At 45.6% G+C, this 20,377-nt stretch overlaps 1 protein-coding gene across 1 annotated transcript in view; it reads right to left on the reverse strand.

The window, feature by feature from the left end:
- Positions 1-17,267, reverse strand: part of BTBD7 (BTB domain containing 7) — a 90,973-nt gene extending 73,706 nt beyond the window's left edge. The window contains exon 1 of the mRNA XM_051826430.3: positions 17,128-17,267. The gene's annotated coding sequence lies outside the window, so the exon portion shown is untranslated. The remainder of the gene's footprint in view (positions 1-17,127) is intronic.
- Positions 17,268-20,377: the final 3,110 nt, after the last annotated feature.

Here is a 20,377-nt window from a genome sequence, read left to right on the forward strand (position 1 = left end):
CTAGTCCTATAAAAAGTACTGAAATCAACCTTGAAAAAGGGAGGGTACAAATCCTAGTTTGAGAAATATCACTTACTATAGTCCAGTTTTATAGAATTATTCATCACTCCATTACTGGAGTACCAACTATATGTCTAGCACTATGCCAAATGCTACAATGATAGATAACCTAGTCTTGGTTCTCATTTGTTTACGGGCCAAGTAAAAGAAATGACATTTAAACAAATCAATAAAATAACATGGAGGGCTGGTGCTGTGGTGTAGTGGGTAAAGCCGCCACCCGCAGTGTTGGCATCCCATATGGGCGCCAGTTCAATTCCCGGCTGCTCCACTTCTGATCCAGCTCTGCTATGGCCTGGGAAAGCAGTAGAAGATGGCCCAAGTGCTTGGACCCCTGCACCCATGCGGGAGACCCAGAAGAAGCTCCTGGCTTTGGATCAGTGGAGCTCTGGCCATTGCAGCCATCTGGGGAGTGAACCAGCAGATGGAACATTGAGGTATGAAGTTGAGGTACGAAGTGAGGAAAGTTTGCACCGGGCTAATGCTGAAACATTTTAAAGAAAATAATACAATATGAAAATTGATTTTATTTAGAGTTAAAAATAATCAAAAGGTATTATGTAGGAAAGACTCAGCAGGTCTGAGCCTGACACCCTCAGAAAGGTCTGCTCACAGGGTGGCCCTCTATCAGGTCTCAGGGAACCAGAATTCTGGAGTGTTTGCACCATTCTCTAATTATCTGACAAAGGTCACCCACACTGCCAACAACATGACTTATGCTGAGTTCCTGCTTTCCTTCTGGGAGCCTGGAATTTCTGAATGATAGGCAGAGGGAACTTACGTAAACATCGCAATGAAGACTGCGGGCATTGGGACTGCTATTGTGGCACAGCAGGCTATTATTATTCTAAAGCTGACACCATCTTGTCCATTAAACAGAATTCTATGAGCATCCCAGAGGTCCTTGGCAAGTTTAACAAACTTGAGACACCAGGCATACGGTATCAAGAGTGCTGATTCAAGTCATGGCTGCTCCACTTCCAATCCAGCTCCCTGCTAATGCACCCGGAAAAGCAGCAAAACATGGACCAAGTTTTTGGGCCCCTGCAACCCACAGGGGAGAACTGCATGGAGTTCCAGGATGGAGTTCTAGGCTCTTAGCTGCAGCCTGGCCCAATCGTAGCTGTTTCAACATTTCTCTGTCACTCTGCCTTTCAAATAAAAATAAATCTTAAAAAAACAAAAACAAACAAACAAAAAAACTCCGGACACTGAGTCTCCAAGGAGCTCCCCTGGTAGATGACACTTCACACATCCTGCCCCAACTTGATGCAGGAGGAATTACGTGGGACTCCACTGGGAGAGGACTCTGGGAAGCTTGTGCCCGGTTTCCTCAAGACTTTGTCCCATGAGCCTTCTCCCATTATGACTTTGCTTGGTGTCCTTTGCTGTAGTTAACTCTTAGCTGTAAGACGCTTAATATTTTGTGGTCTCCTGAACCACAAAAACTAGGGGTGATCTTAGGGACCCCAAAGCAGGTACAAAATGGGTATGTGAAATGTGTGCCTCTACTATATTGTCTTGGGAATAAATATATGGTTGGTATCCAGATATGAAGGCTATTTTAAAAACCTATGAAGGAATCATTCAACAAATCAGAGCACTGGCAACCTTCAAGAAAACACAGCAGGCGCTGACGGGGAAGAGGAATGCCAGGGACTTCTGGGGATGCTCACAGCATTCTAATGGACAAGATGGTGTCAGCTTTACAGTAATTTGTCCTAAGAAAAAGTAAGTTAATTTGTTTAATGTACTTCTTTGTATGAACACTTTTACAGAATAAGGAAAATGTTTTGTGTGAGTCCAAATTTAAAGTTTCAGTCAAAGCCTTGAAAGTAAATTCATTTCCTGAGAAAAAGGATACAGATGAATGAACGGAAAGCTAAGTGCTACGAGCCACAGGAAACGCTGGTGATTCCGGGGCTGGAAAAGGCAGAGGACTGGTGAAAAGCGTGGAAAACACAATCAACAGGCCAGGTGCTGACCAGGACTCGGTGCCTGTGAGAAGCGCGACTAGAATGACGCTACTCCAAACCAGCAATCATTCCTTTCTGTTCTGCTGCCAGAGTCTGGACACTTCACTCTCAGTCCCTCAAACTCTGAGAGACAATTAATGAAGATTTCTATGTCCTCAAACAGAATAAACTCCTAAAGCACTGGAACTGTGTCCTAGTTCAGTAATTATGTTTCCCTAAGACCCTAAAGAGTCCCTGGCTCATAACGGACCCTTTAAAACAAGGTGCTTAGAAAGGAGAATAAAACCAGGAAGCCAGGAAATACAGGATGTAAAGAATTCCTGTTCACATTTTCTTCATTTTCCTTCTTGATTGCCTCCCTCTAGCAACCTCTCAGTTTATCACTAAGTTCACTTAATCCTTTCCATCCCACTGCTCGCATCCCATCTTTGCCTTGGCAACTGCGTGAACACTATGAGTATGTGCAGCACACTTAGCCAGGCAGTGCGAGGGGTACGAAAAGAGCTTACATGCTAGTGCAGGCACATATTTCTGGGGACAGAGAGAAAGAACGTGATCGTGGCATGGAACACACAGGAAGGTGCCGGGGCTTTCATGAAAAGATGGCATCTGCTCTAACTCTTGAAGAATGTCAGAATTTAAATATGAGCAAACATAGGTAAGCGTATTTCAATGAAGAGAACAGCTCAAGAATGAGTAAGTAGGGGCAAGTGTTGAGGTGCAGACAGTGAAGCTGCTGTCCACAGTGAGGTTCAAGTTCTAGCTGCTGCACTTCAGATCTGGCTCCCTGCTAGTGCAGATTTGTTTTTCTTCTTGAAAGTTTGGAGTATTCTGTAAGTCTGGACCTGAAATTTTGATTGTGTGAGTTTTTCTTGGTTGGGTATTTGGAATTGAGAGAGCATCGAAGAATGGCCCAAGTGTTTGGGCCCCTGCATCCACGCGGAAGACTGGATCAACACCCTGGCTCCTGGTTTGGCCTGGACCAGTGCTGGTCATTATGGCCATTTGGGGAGTGAATCAGGGTATGGAAGATCCCTCTCCCTGTCTCTCCCTCTCTCTAACTCTGTGTTTTTCAAATACCTCTTAAAAAAATAGTAAGTAACACAATGGTCAAGATATGGGAATAACTCAATGTCTGCTGACAGATGAAAGGAGAAAGAAAAGGTGGCATCTACATGTGAAACCTGTATTGTGATCCTGGCTCCTGGCTTCAACCTGGTCCAGCCCAGGTCATTGTGGGCATCTGGGGAATGAACCAATGGATGAGAGTTCTCTCTCTCTCACATAAGATAAAGAAAGAAAATATGGTAAGTAATATACAAGGTAATACTATTCAGTCTTAAAGAATGAAATACATGACAACATGGAAAACATTATGTAAAGCAAAATAAACGAGCCACAGAAAGACAAATACTGCCTAATTCCACTTACATGAGCTATGTAGGCCTGGCCACTACCCAGAGTGACTAGTGACTGTCTACACTAATCAAAGTCATAGAATCAAAGCATGGAATGGTGGCTGGGGTGGGAAGGTGAGGAGTCATCAATCACCAAGCACAGTTCCAAATTAACAAGGGGAACAGGCTCTGCACACCTGCAGGATACAGAGCACCCATAATTAACACTGTGCTGTGCACTTAAAGAGGGCAGACCCTGCATTCTTACAATCAAATTAAATTAGGAAAAAAATGAATAGGTATATGAGGGAAAACATGTAAGTGCTAGGAAATAAGGCAAGAAACAAAGGCTTAAGAGTTGATGAGGCAAGCGAGAGCAAGAGAGAAGCAAAGATGCTGCCATGGTTCAATTAGGCAGAGTTGACAAAGGAGACCAAACAGAGCAGCCAGTGAGGGAGAGGAAAATGAGACGTGGTCTCAGAATTCAAGGGGAGAAAGCTGGACTGGAGGCGAAAACTCGTCAACAGCACATGTATTTTTGTAACTCCTTTCCCAAGTGTGGCTGCAGAAGTGGGGCAGTAGTAGAAAGGGATTTGGAAGTCTTAAAAAATGAGAGGGAGGAAGGTATGGAAGCAAAGGAGTAAGTGGATAGGAATGATGTAGTCAAGTTGTATTTTCAGCTGGGGTGTCTGTCATGGATACACTCGGCAATGTCTGGAAACATTTTTGGTTGCCACAACTAGAGAGAGGGGGAGGGGAGGGTACTACTGGCATCTAACAGGTAGAGGTCAGGAATACTGCTCAACATTATATAAGGCACAGGACGTCTCCTACAACAAAGAATTATGCGGCCCCAGATACTAATAACCCAAGGCTGAGAAATATGTAGAAGAGTGTGAGGGATACAACAGAAGAGTTAACTAGAGAAACGAAGCTTTTGGTAAAGTGAGAGCATTTGGGGAGGAGGAGTTTTGGGTTCTCTATCTAGCGACTTAATTGAGAATTACAGCCTGAGGCTAGAAGTAGCTTCAAGGCTTTATCCATTTGCCAAGTCTGCTTTAGTGGAATGGCATTCCAACTTCCATGAACAGATGACATAAGGGTAGGCTTCAATCATTTCCTGTGATTTGACACTGATAAACCACTTATCTTCTGGGATATAATCAAGGTTAAAAATATGGGATTTCAAAAAAAAATTATTTACTTGAAAATCAGAGTGGGGGCAGTGGAGAGAGAGACAGAAAGAGAGATCGTCCATCTGCTGGTTCACTCCCCAGGGCTATGCTAGGCTGAAGCCAGGAGCTTCATCCAGGTCTCCCATGTGGGCAGCATGGGCCCAAACAATTAGACCGTCTTCTGCTGCTTTCCCAGGCCATTAGCAGGGAGCTGAATGAAATGGAAGTGGAGTAGCCGGGACACAAACCAACACCCATATGGGATGCCCGAGTTGCAGTGGCAGCTTTACCTGCTGCACTACAAAGCCAGCCCCATAAATATGGGACACTTTGAAAGCAATTCTATATATACACAGAAGTCATGTCCATTAAAAGGTTAACAGAAACGATCATTTCCTGCTCAACTGTGGATTTTTAACATTTTATTTGTTGAAATCTTTTTTCAGTAGAGATTAAGTCATTGACTATAATGAAATTAAAGCCTGCGCCGCGGCTCAATAGGCTAATCCTCCACCTAGCGGCGCCGGCACACCGGGTTCTAGTCCCAGTCGGGGTGCCTGATTCTGTACCGGTTGCCCCTCTTCCAGGCCAGCTCTCTACTGTGGCCAGGGAAGGCAGTGGAGGATGGCCCAAATGCTTGGGTCCTGCACCCGCATCGAAGACCAGGAGAAGCACCTGGCTCCTGCCTTCGGATCAGCACGGTGCGCCGGCCACAGCGTGCCAGCCGTGGCGGCCATTGGAGGGTGAACCAACGGCAAAGGAAGACCTTTCTCTCTGTCTCTCTCTCTCTCACTGTCCACTCTGCCTGTAAAAAGAAAAAAAAAAAAAAAAAAAAAGAAAGAAAGAAAAGAAAATAAAAAATATGTCATTGCAGGGCCGGCACTGTGGCATAGCGGGTAAAGCTGCTGCCTGCAGTGCCAGCATCTCATATGGGTGCCGGTTCGAGTCCTGGCTGCTCCACTTCCAATCAAGCTCTCTGCTATGGTCTAGGAAAGCAGTGGAAGATGGCCCAAGTCCTTGGGCCCCTGCACCTGTTTGAGAAACCTGGAAGAAGTCTCTGGCTCCTGGCTTCAGATCGGCACAGCTCCATTCATTGTGGACATCTGGGGAGTGAACCAGCAGATGGAAGACTTCTCTCTCTCTGTAACTCATTCAAATAAATAAATAAATTTTTAAAAAAATATTCTATCACAAAAAAAAAAAAGTTGAAAAATATACCAGCATAAGAAATTATCAGTTCATCTACCAGCATCATTTTAATTGTTAAAATTTTACATATTTATTTTCATTTTATTTGAAAGATGCTGATTTACTACCCCAAATGCCCACAACAGTTAGGTCTGGGTCAAGCTGAAGCCAGGAGCTCAATCTGAGTCTCCCATGGGGGTGACAGGACTCCAAGTACTTCGGCCACCTTCTGCTTCCTCCCAGGAATTGCATTAGCAACAAGCTGGATAAGAAGGCGAGGAGCCAAGACTCGAACCAGCATTCCAATATAGGAATTAGGCATGCTAAGGCTTTTAACTACCGCACTGAACACCTAGCCCTGTAATTTTATGTTAAAAAATTTCCTGTTTCTTTGAAAACTAATTATAAAAGATCTATATTTTAACAGCTCACAGGGGGATAATATGAAAAGGAGACCTACAGAGTACCAGTTTTAAAGTTACAATGTGATACTGTTAAATAGGGCAAGGAGGAATTAACAGTGGCTATAAAAAAAATGGAGCTGGAAGTATCTTTGGTGGGTAGCGCATTATATTTCAGGGCCACAACTGACTAGGTCATAAGGAAACACAAAAAAATACTATTTACTGAGTTACAGGAAAGGTATCAAGAGGAATTTAATCAAAATACGATCTGTTCTCAAATAAGAGCATTTTTATTCATTTAAATATTTTCTGAGCCCTTACTATGCATGCACAGGGATTTGGCAATGAACAAGACAGGCATAATTTCCCCTCTAAAGGGGCTTAACATCTAGCGGGAAGAACTGGCAAATAGGCAGGTACCATGTGGAAGCAGCTCCGATCAGCGGTGATGACGACTCTGGGGCCAAGCTACTTGTGTTTGGACCCAGATCTGCCATTTCTAAACTGTATGATCTTGGGCAAATTTTTTATTTCTGTGTCTGGTGATAAAAGTGTCCACCTTTCAGGGTTGTTGAGAAAGTGACATCTGAGATGGTAGCTAGGACTGATAATAAAGTGTGAACTTTTCCCTTTTCTTGGTGAAGATGACAGCTGAGGGAGAGACGCTAAAACAATCCTCTGAACACAGTAAGTCCCGAGAAGAGAACAGAAGCCGCTTCACTGACAAAGTAGAAGAAATTCCATTTCAAATGCAGGGGATTAGCTCACTAGGCTAATCCTCTGCCTGCAGCGCCGGCACACCGGGTTCTAGTCCCGGTTGGGGCGCCGGATTCTGTCCTGGTTGCCCCTCTTCCAGGCCAGCTCTCTGCTGTGGTCCGCGAGTGCAGTGGAGGATGGCCCAAGTGCTTGGGCCCTGCACCCTTGGGAGGGAGACCAGGAGAAGCACCTGGCTCCTGCCATCGGATCAGCGCGGTGCGCCGGCCGCAGCGCGCTGGCCGCGGTGGCTATTGGAGGGTGAACCAACGGCAAAGGGAGACCTTTCTCTCTGTCTCTCACTGTCCACTCTGCCTGTCAAAAAAAAAAAAAAAAAAAAAAAAAAGCAGGGGCTTAGCAGGTAAAGTCGCCACCTGCAGTGCTGACATCCCAAATGGGCACCAGTTCTAGTCCTGGCTGCTCCACTTCCTAACCAGCTCTCTGCTCTGGCCTGGGAAAGCAGCGGAAGATGACCCAAGTCCTTGGGCCCCTGCACTCGTGTGGGAGACCAGGAAGAAGCTCTTAGCTCCTGGCTCTGGCTTCCGATCGGCGCAGCTCTGGCCGTTGCGGCCAACTGGGGAGTGAACCAGCAGATGGAAAACCTCTCTATCTCTTCCTCTCCTTCTCTGTGTAACTCTGATTTTCAAGTAAATAAATAAATCTTAAAAAAAAAAAAATGCAGGGGAAGGGTTTATGGCAGCACCAAGGTATGAGACATAAGATCCAAAACAAGGCATTAGGACCTTATTTTACAGAGAGAGCCTTCTGTTGCCTTTTTTAAAAAACATACACTATTGCTTAAATTAAGCGACCAACTTTTTCTTATTCAGGAATTAATGAGCCTACAGACATAAAGGACACATACAAAATATGGAAGAGACCTTACATACTCAAAAGTTGAAATACAAACAGCATTAAAGATACTAATTTTGAAAAGCTGATGGAGGAAAACAGAATGTCTGAGCTTCTACCTTCCAAACACCACATTTGGCATTTTCACATAAATCACCTTAATTACTCAACACAAGAACCTTGAGGAGGAGGATTTATTCATTTTATAGATTAGGAAATTAAGACTCAATGACATTAACTATGGCTTAGTAAAGGAAAAGCACGCAACCACACATCAGAACAAGAAGGCTCTTCACCTGCAAATATGACAAATGCATCTTTTCATAAGCATCCAATACATGATATTCCAAATTTCTAAATATACACTCTATTCCTCTTTTCCTTGTTTTAAAAATAACTGCAAATTACTGTGTTAAAGTTTCATTTTTTGACTAAAGCAACACATGGTGAAGGAAACTAAGTCTGTACATTTTCCGTCTCCTTCCTGCCTCTCTGACATTACTGTTGAAGCATGTGACAGAACTACGACTCCATAATTAAGGCTATTATGAGACTGCTCCGTCACAAGCTACTACTAACTTTTGCTACAAACTCATCTAGTTTTGCCACAAAGCTTTTTGCTTACAAGAAAATTCTTATGTCTAGTCTCCAGCAAAAAAATATTTTAGGAAAGTCTGAAGAATAAGTAGTTCTTAAGAAGTATATTATAGATTTTTTTCTCTTAAGAGTAATTCACAAATGAATCCCGGATAAAACTGACCTACATATGATTTTAAAACAATAAAAGATCCATTTTGCACTTGAAGTTAGGTAAGGCATTTAAGTCTTTCCCTACAAAGGGAAGGAAACAGCACAACAACGGCATGGTTGCTTACTGCACCTCCTTAAAGGACCACTGCCAGAAAATACTGTTATGTCTTTAAAAAATTATATTTACTGAAAAAAAAATTGTTAACATGTAATATTTGTATATTTGTCCCATTTTCTCAGCTACTGAAAATTTCCAGATAAGAAGGGTAAATAAAAAACTATGGTATAACTGATTTTCCATTCTCACTTTAAAGACAGTAAAAAACCTATTTATTTAAAAATGGCTTACTAAGCACTCTTCGATATTTCACCCCAACAACTCACTCACTGAATACCTACCACAGACCAGACGCTGTGCTATATCCTGTACATCCGGGTTCCACACAAACAGTCGCGTAGAGGAGTCAGACATACACGCAATTGACTGTAATACACTATAGTAAGGGCAGGGAGAGAGGTCCAAAGTATCAAGGAATGTATGGCTACTGATAAAGGTAACATAACTAGGTCTTGAATAGAGAGGACTATACTAACAGGCAGGCTTTTAATGGCAAATAAATTCAAAGAACTGGCAGAACCGGTAAGAACATTATCCATCATAAGAAGTTCTATGGTAGGGAAGGCTCAAGACTCTGTATAAAACCTGGCTGTTTGATGTTAACCAGGACCTAGATTCTTTCTACCTCTTTGCCATCGTCCAAGATGCTTTCTCAAGGCAGCTGGCAGTGGTAATGGGGTCTTGTGTTTCTGTGTTCATATACGAGAGGAAGAATCCTCCACCAGAAATAGAATGTCTCCTCCTTATCTGAGAGAAATAACTGTTTACAGGTTCTGGACGTGGTTTGCCTCTGCCAAAACCAATGTTGAATCTGTATGCCAGTGTAGCAGTGCTGGGAGGAGGGACCTTTAAGATGGATTAACGTCTTTCTCATGACAATAATAAGCTCAGCCCCTTTGTCCCCGCCTCTTCTGCACACACTCCTGCCTTGTTATGCCAGCTACCATGTAATGATACAGTATGAGGTTCTCACCAGATATGGTTGCCTTATCTTGAAACTCCCCACTCCAGAACCATGAGCCAATAATAAAACTCTTTCTAAAACAAATTTCCCAGTCTCAGGTATTCTGTTATCATAATAGCAGACAGACAAAGACACAGGAAACCCCATGAGTTGATTGGCTTGGATTCAATATCCACCCCAGAAGCTGGTGTTGAATCCCCTCTCCAAGTCTTCTGAAAGCATGAACAAAAGCAGATTCTGTCAGGAAAGAAAAGTAGCCACAAGATGTGCAGCTAACAGAATTAATGACAAAAGATAAGGAGAACTCCAAGCACTGGGATAAACAAATGAAAAACACAGAAGCACATGGAAGGAGAAACAGCTTGGAATGGCTAGAATGATAATACATCTAACGTCAGACAGGGTCCGTAAGTTTGGACTTCGTACTATAGAAAACGCGAAGTTAAGTTTTTTAAATAGGAAAATATCGTGCTCTTTAAGGAACACAACTGTAGGAGTAATACAGAGATGGTGACGGAGAGTGAAGAGCCAGCAAGCAGCAGAGACTTCGCTAGAAGACTGTTCAACAAATAGTCCAGACTGGTAAGGCAGGCCTGAAAGAGGGAAAAGATGGAATAAAAACCAACTAACAAAACACACAAGATAGCAAGGCTGTTAAGTAAGACATTTCCATACTTTTTTTTTTTTTTTGACAGGCAGAGTGGACAGTGAGAGAGAGAGAGAGACAGAGAGGGAAAGGTCTTCCTTTGCCGTTGGTTCACCCTCCAATGGCCGCCGCTGCAGCCGGCGCACTGCGCTGATCCGATGGCAGGAGCCAGGAGCCAGGTGCTTTTCCTGGTCTCCCATGGGGTGCAGGGCCCAAGCACCTGGGCCATCCTCCACTGCACTCCCTGGCCACAGCAGAGAGCTGGCCTGGAAGAGGGGCAACCGGGACAGAATCCGGCGCCCCGACCGGGACTAGAACCCGGTGTGCCGGCGCCGCTAGGCGGAGGATTAGCCTAGTGAGCCGCGGCGCCGGCCTCCATACTTATTTTTTAATAGATCAAGAAATCAAACTTCAGACAGACTAACAGACTTCCTTTACTAACCTAGAACTGTAACAGCGGTCAGAATCTGAATGGAGGTGATTCCCAGTCCAGGTTATATTGCATCACAACCATATCTAAAAACCCCACTAATACTCAAAAAAGCTATCTATTTTGAATCCTGCAATTTAAAGGATTTTCTGTGCATTGGATTAAAGTGATTCCTATTCAGGCCAGTGCTGTGGCACAGTAGGTTGATCCTCTGCCTGTGGTACCCGCATGCCAAATGGGTGCCAGTTCTAGTCCCGGTTGCTCCTCTTTCAATTCAGCTGAGTGGCACGGGAAAACAGTAGAAGATGGCCCAAGTCCTTGGGCCCCTGCACCCACATGGGAGACCTGGAAGAACCTCTTGGCTCCTGGCTTTGGAGAGGTGCAGCTGCGGCCCTTGCGGCCATTTGGGGAGCGAACCAGCGGAGGGAAGACATTTCTCTCTCTCTCTCACTGTCTATAACTCTACCTCTCAAATAAATAAAATCTTTAAAAAAAAGTGATTCCTATTCATTTCAACCTTAATGTTCACACAGTGTCATATAATGACACAGATATGCCAACTCATAAAACTGCATTATGTTGCTAACATTTCACTGTGTGAGATAGTAAGAGTATTTGAAAGACTCATTTGTAATATAAAATTTACAGATGGTCAAAAATTTAAAAATTAAAAAAAAAAAAACACTAAAAACCACCATGGCTTGCACTAAACTTTTAAAACTCACTTTGGAAATAAATTAGGCACTGAATGGTTGCGTTTCATTATAAATCTGGAGTCAGCAGGCATTTGAAAAATTTTTTCTAACTTATACCTCCTCTTGAAATTTTGAACTCTGAAAACTAACTTCCACTAGTATCAACTATTCTAAGTTCTTTTAAAAAGATCCCTGTTATAGAAAAGGTCACTTGTATATTTTTAGAATAAATTTTATTTTACTTTGCTAGCACTGTACCAAGACTGGGTGAAGATGATTTAAAATAAAAATTTTCCATGAAAAATGATAAACAATATACTTTTCAGTTTACTGGGTTAAACCTTAGACTTCTTCTTGATTCAATTTGTAATATCAGGGGTGTGCATTTGCCACAGGGGTCAAGATGTCACTTAAGAGACCTGCATCCCATACTGGAATCCCTGGGTTCGAGTCCTAGCTCTGATTCTGATTTGATTCCAGCTTTCTGCTAATGTACACATGGAGAGGTAGCAGGTGATGGCTCAAGTACTTCGGTCCCTACCAACCATGTGTGAGACCTGGATTGAGTTCTGGGTTCTTGGCTTTGGTTTGGCCGAGAGCCCGCCTGTTCAGGGCTTTTTGGAAATGAACTAGTAGATGAAGATCTTTTCATCTCCCTTTGCCTTTCAAATAAATAGAAATTAAAAATTACTTTTGGTGAGTACCTATCTGTCAGGCAATATACTAGGAATATAGCTGTGAGCAAAACCAAATAACAATTAGTCAGGCATATATTTGTATTATTTGATTAATATCAGTCTTGCCCACTGGGTAACTATAGCACTATTCTTTCTTCAAACAGGTCTGCAAATGTACAACGATAATATCTAAAGATATCAAGTTCACAGAAATACAGCATTCTCCCAATGACACCAGAATTTTCTCATTCACCAAGCTAAAAACACTTTCAGCACCCATAGATGACTTTTAATACAGACTTGCTAAAATACTCAACAAACCAGGGTTAAAAGAAAACTGTCTCAACATCAAAAAGGTCATATATTTAGAAAATCCATACAAACACCAAACCCAATGATCAAAGATTAAACATTTTTCCTCCAAGAACAGAAACAAGTTGAAGATGTCTGCTTTTGTGTCTTCAAATCAACATGGTACAGAAGCCCTAGACGAACAATTAGGCAAGAAAAAAGTGTCATTCAAATTAGGAAGGAGTAAGTACCTTAACTGTCTGCAGATGACAAAACCTTGTATGTAGAAAACTAACTATTCCACCAAAAGCTTCTTACAACAACAAATAAATTCTGCAAAGTTGCAGAATACAAAATCAACAAGCAGAAATGAGTTGTGTTCTTATGCCCTCAACGAACGTTCCAAAAGGGAAAGTAAGAGAATTGTCCCACTCACAGTAGCCGCAGATATAAAACACTTGGGAATAAACTTAACGAAGACTTTCATGCTGAAAGCACTATGAATGAAGCATTGCTGAAAGAAATCAGACAAAATAAACAGAAAGACATCCTGTGTTCATTAATTGGAAGCCTTAATATTGTAAAAATGTCAATACTACCCAAAGCAACCTACAGGTTCAATAAAATGCCTAACAAAATCACAGTAGCATATTTTTGCAGAAATAGAAAAAAATCCATCCTAAAATTCATATAGGATCTCAAAGAATTCTGTATGCCCCCCCCCAAAAAAAAACAAAACCAAAAAAAAAAAAAAAAAACAGGAAAAAGAATAAAGCGAAGATCTCACAATTTTTTATTTCAAATTTTACTGTCAAGTTATAGCAATTAAAACCACATGTTACTGGCATAAAGACAGACTTACAGACTAATGGAACAGTGTAGAAAGTCCTGAAATAAATCCTTGCACTTATGGTCAGATGATTTTTGTTTTAAATCATTATTTGTATTTGAAAGGCAGAAAAAGAGACAAAGATGTTCCATCTGATGGTTCATTCTCCAAATGTCTGCAACAGCAAGGGCTGGGCCACGGCAAACCAGGAGAAAGGAACTCAATTCAGGTCTCCCAGGTGGGTGGCAGGGACTCAAGTACTTGAGCCATCACAGGCTGCCTGCCAGGGCATACATTAGCAAAGATGGGAAGCAGAGGCAGGATTCAAACCCAGGCACTACATGCAGGTGTTCCAAGCTGTGCCAAATACACACCCCCAGATGACTTTCAATAAAGATGCCAAGATCATGGGGGTAAGAACGGTCTACTCAACAAACGGTATTAAGAAAGCAAGATATCCACAAATAAAGACCTAAACTTAGGAACCACAATTACAAAATTCACTTAGATGAGAACACAGAAAAAGCTTCATGACACTGAATTTGGCAGTGAATTCTTGGATATGATAGGAGGAAGCAGAAGCCACAAAAAACACCAGGTAAGTTGGATTTAATCAAAATTAAAAATTTGTGTGTGTCAAAGGACAGTATCAACATACCAAAAAGGCAACCACAACACGCAGATCATGTCTGATAAGGGATTAACACGTAGCATACAGGAAGATATGCAAAATATACAACTCCTACGACAAAAAATAACTTGATAAAAAACGGGCAAAGAGCTTGAACAGATGTCGCTCCAAAGATGACACACAGACACATATCCCTTAACGATTTCTGAGAAACGCATCGAAATGCGTCATCACGCAACTTTGTTGTTTGAACATCAAAGAATATATTCACACAAACTTAGATCGCGTATTTCTCCACACATCTAGGCTACATGGTATAGCCACATCGGTATATGCAGTCCCTGCCTTTGACTAAAATGTTTGTGGCGTGACTATACAAACAGCTGATAAGCATAGGAAAAGATGGTCAACATCACTAATCTTTAGGAAAATGCAAATCAAAACCACAATAAGATATCACACACATTCATTAAAATGGCAATTATCAAAGCAAAACCACATGAGGCTGTAGAATAAGTCAACCCTTGCATATTGGTGATGAAAATATGTAATTTTCTGGGCCTGTACCCAAAAGAAATGAAAGGATTTGAATATTTTTATACCCACGTTCACAACATTACTCACAATAGTCAAAATAGTCACAATGGTTAACAGTCAAAAGGTGAACGTGCTCACTCGTCTTTGAAATAAATAAGTCTTTTTTAAAAAGTGAATGCAATTCATATGCCTATCACTGGATAAATGGATAAACAAAATGTGGTATATACATATAATGGAATATTATCTAGCCTTTAAAAGGTGAAAATTCTGATATGTGCTACAACACATATTTGGACCCATATTAAGTAAGCCAGTCACAAAAATGCAATACTGTATGATTCCACTTATGGGCAACACCTAGATTTGTCAACCTTGCAGGGAAAGGAGAATGTAGCTGACAGGAGCTCAGGTAAAGGAAGAGTGGGAGTTAGTGTCTAATGGATACAGAATCTCAGCTCCAGAAGACAAAGATAACTCTACAGATGAATGGTAGTCATGCTTGTACAACAATGAGAATGTATTAAATGCCACTAAACTACACTTAAAAACAGTTACGATGGTAAAATACACCTGCTATGCAATCCTTGTTGCTGAATTTATCAGTCTAGGATCTCATCTCTTCATACTCCAGCAACTGCAACAGCTACTGTCTACCCAGGCGCACTCCACGCTAAAACAGATCACTGACAGGCTCAGCACTCCTCAGGTTTATCACATTCCTCACTGGCCTCCAAACTTTCCAAGGCTCCCTATACCTTGCACAAGAGGACAGAATCCAACCCTTCTTTGCAACTTCTAACATTTCCCAGGGAAATCAGCTGTCACTTCATCCTAGGCCCCCTTCATTCCTTCCCCACAAAGCTAGCCTCCACTTCACTCTCGCTTTTCTCTCACAAAGTAACTGTTCCACATTCTCTGTAAACTGGAGGCCAACCCAAGTTCCAAGTGTTCCAGGAAGTTCTTTGGACTCCTGAGGCCTCACCCCTCTCCCTCTTCCCTGATCACCTACAGCATTCTTTGTGCTGGATTCACCAGACTGTCTGTTGGATTCTTGCAGAAACATCTTATCTTTGCCATAAGAACCCGAGGGCAAAATCCATACATTATGTTTCTTTCATTTCTCCCATAGCACTAGCATAATACAAGACAAAGCAGGTCTCCAATAACCACTTGTGTAATTCTGGATGTGTTTCAGTGACTAGAATATGAAATCAAAATGCTAGGGTTTTATTGAATTTCCGAAGGTTAACTTGTGACACATTACAAATAAAACTGCTGTGACTCAACAAGAAGATGAATGGAGACTAGGCAGCATAGCCAGAAAAACAACACAGGTGTTTCAAACCCTAAAATTACAGTTTGATACCAAGAACTCATTGAAATGCTGGTACTGGGACAAAGAACAACATCCTAGTTGGGTTTTGTGGGGCGGAACAGTGTCCTACAGAATTTAATGAATACATACAAGGAAGAGCCAAGCAGCAACTGGGCCAAAACATAAGTCATGGGCCCTACTGAAAACTCTAAACAAAATGTCTCAGTTTTTTACTCAATTCAGGTTAGGAAAAAAGTCTTCACGGGACACAAGGTAGCTGTCAGCATCAGGGAGAGGCTCTTTCCTATCTGCGTGCAACTCTACTGCACAAAGACCACGGGACAGCCGTGGGCAGTGGTGGTGAAGAAAGCAACGCGGGAGTGCAGTGCCAAGAACTCCACACAGGTCTAGGTCCTGGTCTGGCGAGTGCCCGCCAGCTGCAGCACCCGCAGCAGGTCGCTCGCCTCGCAGAGCCTGGAGACCAGCTGCAAGACAGTCACATCTGATCCCAAAGCATGCTCCGACTCCGAAAGTGCAGGACAAGTCTAATCACAGCTGCTAACCATGTGCGATTCTTGCACGGCAATTTCAAATCCCTCTTCCACGTTTCAGGAAGAAGGCAATTCATCTCAGCAATCTAGAAGAAACGGATGCTATTCAGCGACAAACGATCCTGCTGGCTTACAGAGCTAAGGACTCCCGTAGAAACGTCTGCTTCCACGACACCGGAGGAGGTTTAAGACAGGAAATCGCTCTGGTCAGGAGAAGCCAGGCGGCCTCTGTGAATCAGGCCTGCTCCACAGGACTCATTATCTGCGCTGGAGTGTGAAGAGGTGCGGCACCCCTCGGAGTTTCTCCAAAAACACGGCGAGAAGTTCTCATCCCGGGGGTAAGCCCAGCGCAGGGCAAACCCGAGCGCTCGCACAGGCACGGCCGCCGCCTCGCGCTCGCGTCCTCGCAGCCTGTCCAGCCCGGCTCCAGGTCCGTCCCGCACCGCCACTTGCCCGGACCGCTGCGCTTCGCGCCCACCGCGCCCCCCGGGAGCGGCCGGCCCCGGAGCGCCCGCTCCCACGCCCACCCGGGCGGCCGCGGCCCCGCACCCGGGTACTCAGCGCCCGCGTCCCGGGAGCCGCGGGTCCCGCCCCTCCCAGCCTGGGACCGGCCACCGCGGCCGCCTCGCGCCGACCTCTCCGCGAGCGCCACGCCTCGCGCCTCGGCCCCGGGGACGGCGGCGCGCTGCCCGGCCCGCCCCTCGCGGCGCCCAGGGACCGGCCAGTCCGGCGCCGCCGCGCCTCGGCCCCGCACCGACGACTCCCCGGCCCCGGCCCCGGCCCCGGCGCCCCCACGGCACGCATCCTCCCCCGTTCGCTCGGACGCCCCGCGCCGCGCCGGGCAGACCTCGGTCCCCAGCCTAGGAGCCACTGGGGGACACTCACCCCGGAGGCTCCTCCCGCCGCTGGGACCGCTGCCGTCGCCCCCGCCGCCGCCGCCGCCAGCACCGCCGTCCGCACCGGCGCCAGCACCCCCGGCCATCCTCCTCCTGCTGCCGCCGCCGCCGCCCTCTCCTCTCCTGTCAGGGGCTCAGGCTCCGGGACCGCTCCAGGCTCCCCTCGCCGCCATTTTGACTCCTAGAGGGAGCAGGAGGGGCTGGGTTCCGCGCGGCCCTGGGGCGCCTGCGCGGGGCTGCGGAGCCAGCCCGGGCCCCCCGCCCGCCCCCGCCGTCGCCGTGCCCGCGGTCACGTGGCCCGACGTCGGCGCGCACGCGCGCCGGGGCGGGCCGGGAAGGCGCGTCCCCGGGACCCGGGAGCCCGAGGGAGCCGGGCGGGCGCGCGCGCGCGTGTTCTCCCCGGTCGTCGCCAGGTTGCCCGGCGCTTGCCGCTCGTGGCGGCGTCTTGCAGGTTCCAGGACGTGGTGCCGCGTTGCTGAGCGTATCCGAGGAGAACGGTCGTCCCCGCGGCGCCGCTCGGCGCGTCCGCCGCCTCGGTGCGAGAGGTCCGCTCCGCCCGCCGCGGCCAGCCGCTGGCGGCTTCTTACTGCGGGGCTTTTCGGGCTGTGTGGTCGGTTTTTAAAAACCGTAACCTCGCAGGAAAGTTTTCCTCAAGAGAGACTCGTGAACAAAGCGCGGGGTTGTGACAGCCCGGCGCCACGTGGGCCGCCGAATCGCCCTCTGGCGGGTGCCCCCGGCCTGGGCGTCCGCGACGACTGCTTTCCGCGGTGCGGGAACAAAACCCTTGTGTTACAGGGCACCGTCCAGGTTTCAAAGCGCCCGTAAGTGCAGGGTTTCCTTTGGACGCGAAAGCCGCACGGCTGTCATTACCGCTGTTTTGCACAAAGCGTGCAAGCCGAGACTTGCAGCCCGCAGCCGGCCTGGCCACCGAGCACCCAGCACCCTGCCCCGCCCTGCCGCCCACGGGCCTGAGCCCTACACGGCGTATTTTTCTGGGATTCTTTAAAAAAGCATTTCGCATTTTCAATCTCTACCCATCACTTGAGAAACCAGTTTTCTGTTGTCTTAAAAGGAGTTTTTTTTAAAAACTTATTTGAAAGGCAGAGAGACAGAGACAGATCATTTATCTGCTGGTTCACTCCCCACATGCCTGCAACACCCAGGGCTGAGCCGGGTTGACATCAGGAGCCCTGAACTTGGAACTCCTGCTGAGTCTCCCCTGTGGGTGGTGGGGACCCAAAGTGCGTAAGCCATCCTCGTGCCCTCCCGGGGCGCCCGTTAGCAGGCGGCTGGCCTCAGAAGCAGATTTGGGGCTCCAGCCAAGGCTCTGTGACAGGCCTCCCGACTGGCATCTTCTGTGCTGCCCCCGAGACCTGCTCCTGTTGTCCTTAACCCACCTCGGAGCATCAAAGGGTAAGAGGAATTTGGTGATGTATTTTTAACCATCCTTTGCTCCTCTGTTGTTTTACACATTTTGTCTTTGGTTGGAGGAGTTTATTTTTTTTTTTTTTAAGTATTCTTCAATGGGAGGACCGTAACCTGTTGCTTTCCTCTCGATTTTCTTAATTTGTCATGTTGTCATTGTGTTTGTTCAGCACTTATTTCCTTGAAAACAAAGCCTTTTCCAGTTTGTATTACTTCATTTTTCCCCCCTTTCTACCTATGTGTCTTTCCTACCTCAATCCTTGGAGGTTTGGAGATTGTAATAACCCCTCTTCCAAAAAAGAATTCCTCTCTAGCTAGTAACAGTCTTCTCAACTGAGTTGTGGGCCTGGGCAAGAAATGCCTGGAAAAGTGAGAGCATTCGAAGGAAATAGGCCCATCCGGTTGGAGTCAGTGATTGTCTTAGATGCCCACCTCTTATTCCCCCATATTGCAATACTTCCCCTAACTACGTGATTGAACCTTATCTAAATTAAGGCCACCTACCATTATTTTGCCTTTTGTCTTCATCAGCTAAATAATGTATTAGCTAACAGCCCTGCTAGGAGTATATGCAAACTAAATATTCCAGTGTCCACCCCTCTTCCTGATAATTTGTTTAAAAGGTCAAATAAGATCAGTACTTACACTTTCTCACTCATTGCAAACATTCATTACTCGACTGGTTCTGCTTCCTAGCCACATGTAAAAAACACTAAGTTTAAATCATCTCCACAACAATTGCCTTCTGACTAATTTGAGGGTAATACCACTGTTCTAAGAGCCTCTGATGTAGCACTCTCCCACAGGCCTTCTTTTGTTTTCTTAACCTGACAGCTAGCTCCCATCTGCTGGTTCATCTCCCGGATGTCTACAGTGGCTGGCAGTTGGGCCAGGCCAAAGCTGGATCAAGGTCTCCTATTTGAGTGGCAGGGACTCTTATTCCTTGAGCCATGTTGTATAATCATAGGAAATTGGAATCAGGAGCCAGACCCAGGCATCAGACCCAGGTGCTCCTATACGGAACATGGGCGTCTACTCAGTATTTTCATAGCTAGACCCAACACCAACACCAGCAGAGGCTTTTTGAAGGGACTGCTGTTGTGGCATCGTGGGTTAAGCCGTAGCCTGGGACACCAACATCTCATATGGAATCCAGCTTCTCTACTTCCTGTCCAGCTCCCTGCTATTGTGCCTGGGAAACTGGCTGAAGATGGCCCAAGTGCTGGGGCCCCTGTACCCATGTGGGAGACCCAGATAAAGCTCCTGGCTCTTGCTTCGGCCTGGCCCAGCCCTGGCCATTGCAGCCATTTGGGGAATAAACCAGTGAATGGAAGATTCTCTCTCTCTCTCTCTCTCTGTAACTCTGCCTTTCAAATAAATAAATAAATCTTAAAAAAAAAAAAAAAAAAGAAAAAGAAAGGCTTTTTGAAAACTCAAAGAGCCAGTGCTGTGGCTCACTTGCTAATCCTCCACCTGCGGCGCTGGCACCCCGGGTTCTAGTCCCGGTTAGGGTGCCGGATTCTGTCCCGGTTGCCCCTCTTCCAGTCCAGCTCTCTGCTGTGGCACGGGAGGGCATCAGAGGATGGCCCAAGTGCTTGGGTCCCTGCACCTGCATGGTAGACCGGGAGGAAGTACCCAGCTCCTGGCTTCGGATCGGCACAGTGCCGTCCGTAGTGGCCATTTGGGGAGTGAACCAATGGAAGGAAGACCTTTCTCTCTGTCTCTCTCACTGTCTCTAACTCTGTGTGTGTGTGTCTCTCTCTCTCTTACTGTCTAGCTTTGGCAAAAAAAAAAAAAAAAAAAAAAAAAAAAAA

This window comes from Oryctolagus cuniculus, chromosome 20 (assembly GCF_051225735.1).
Source record: "Oryctolagus cuniculus isolate XC-2025 breed Fujian yellow rabbit chromosome 20, ASM5122573v1, whole genome shotgun sequence".
Taxonomy (NCBI): domain Eukaryota; kingdom Metazoa; phylum Chordata; class Mammalia; order Lagomorpha; family Leporidae; genus Oryctolagus; species Oryctolagus cuniculus.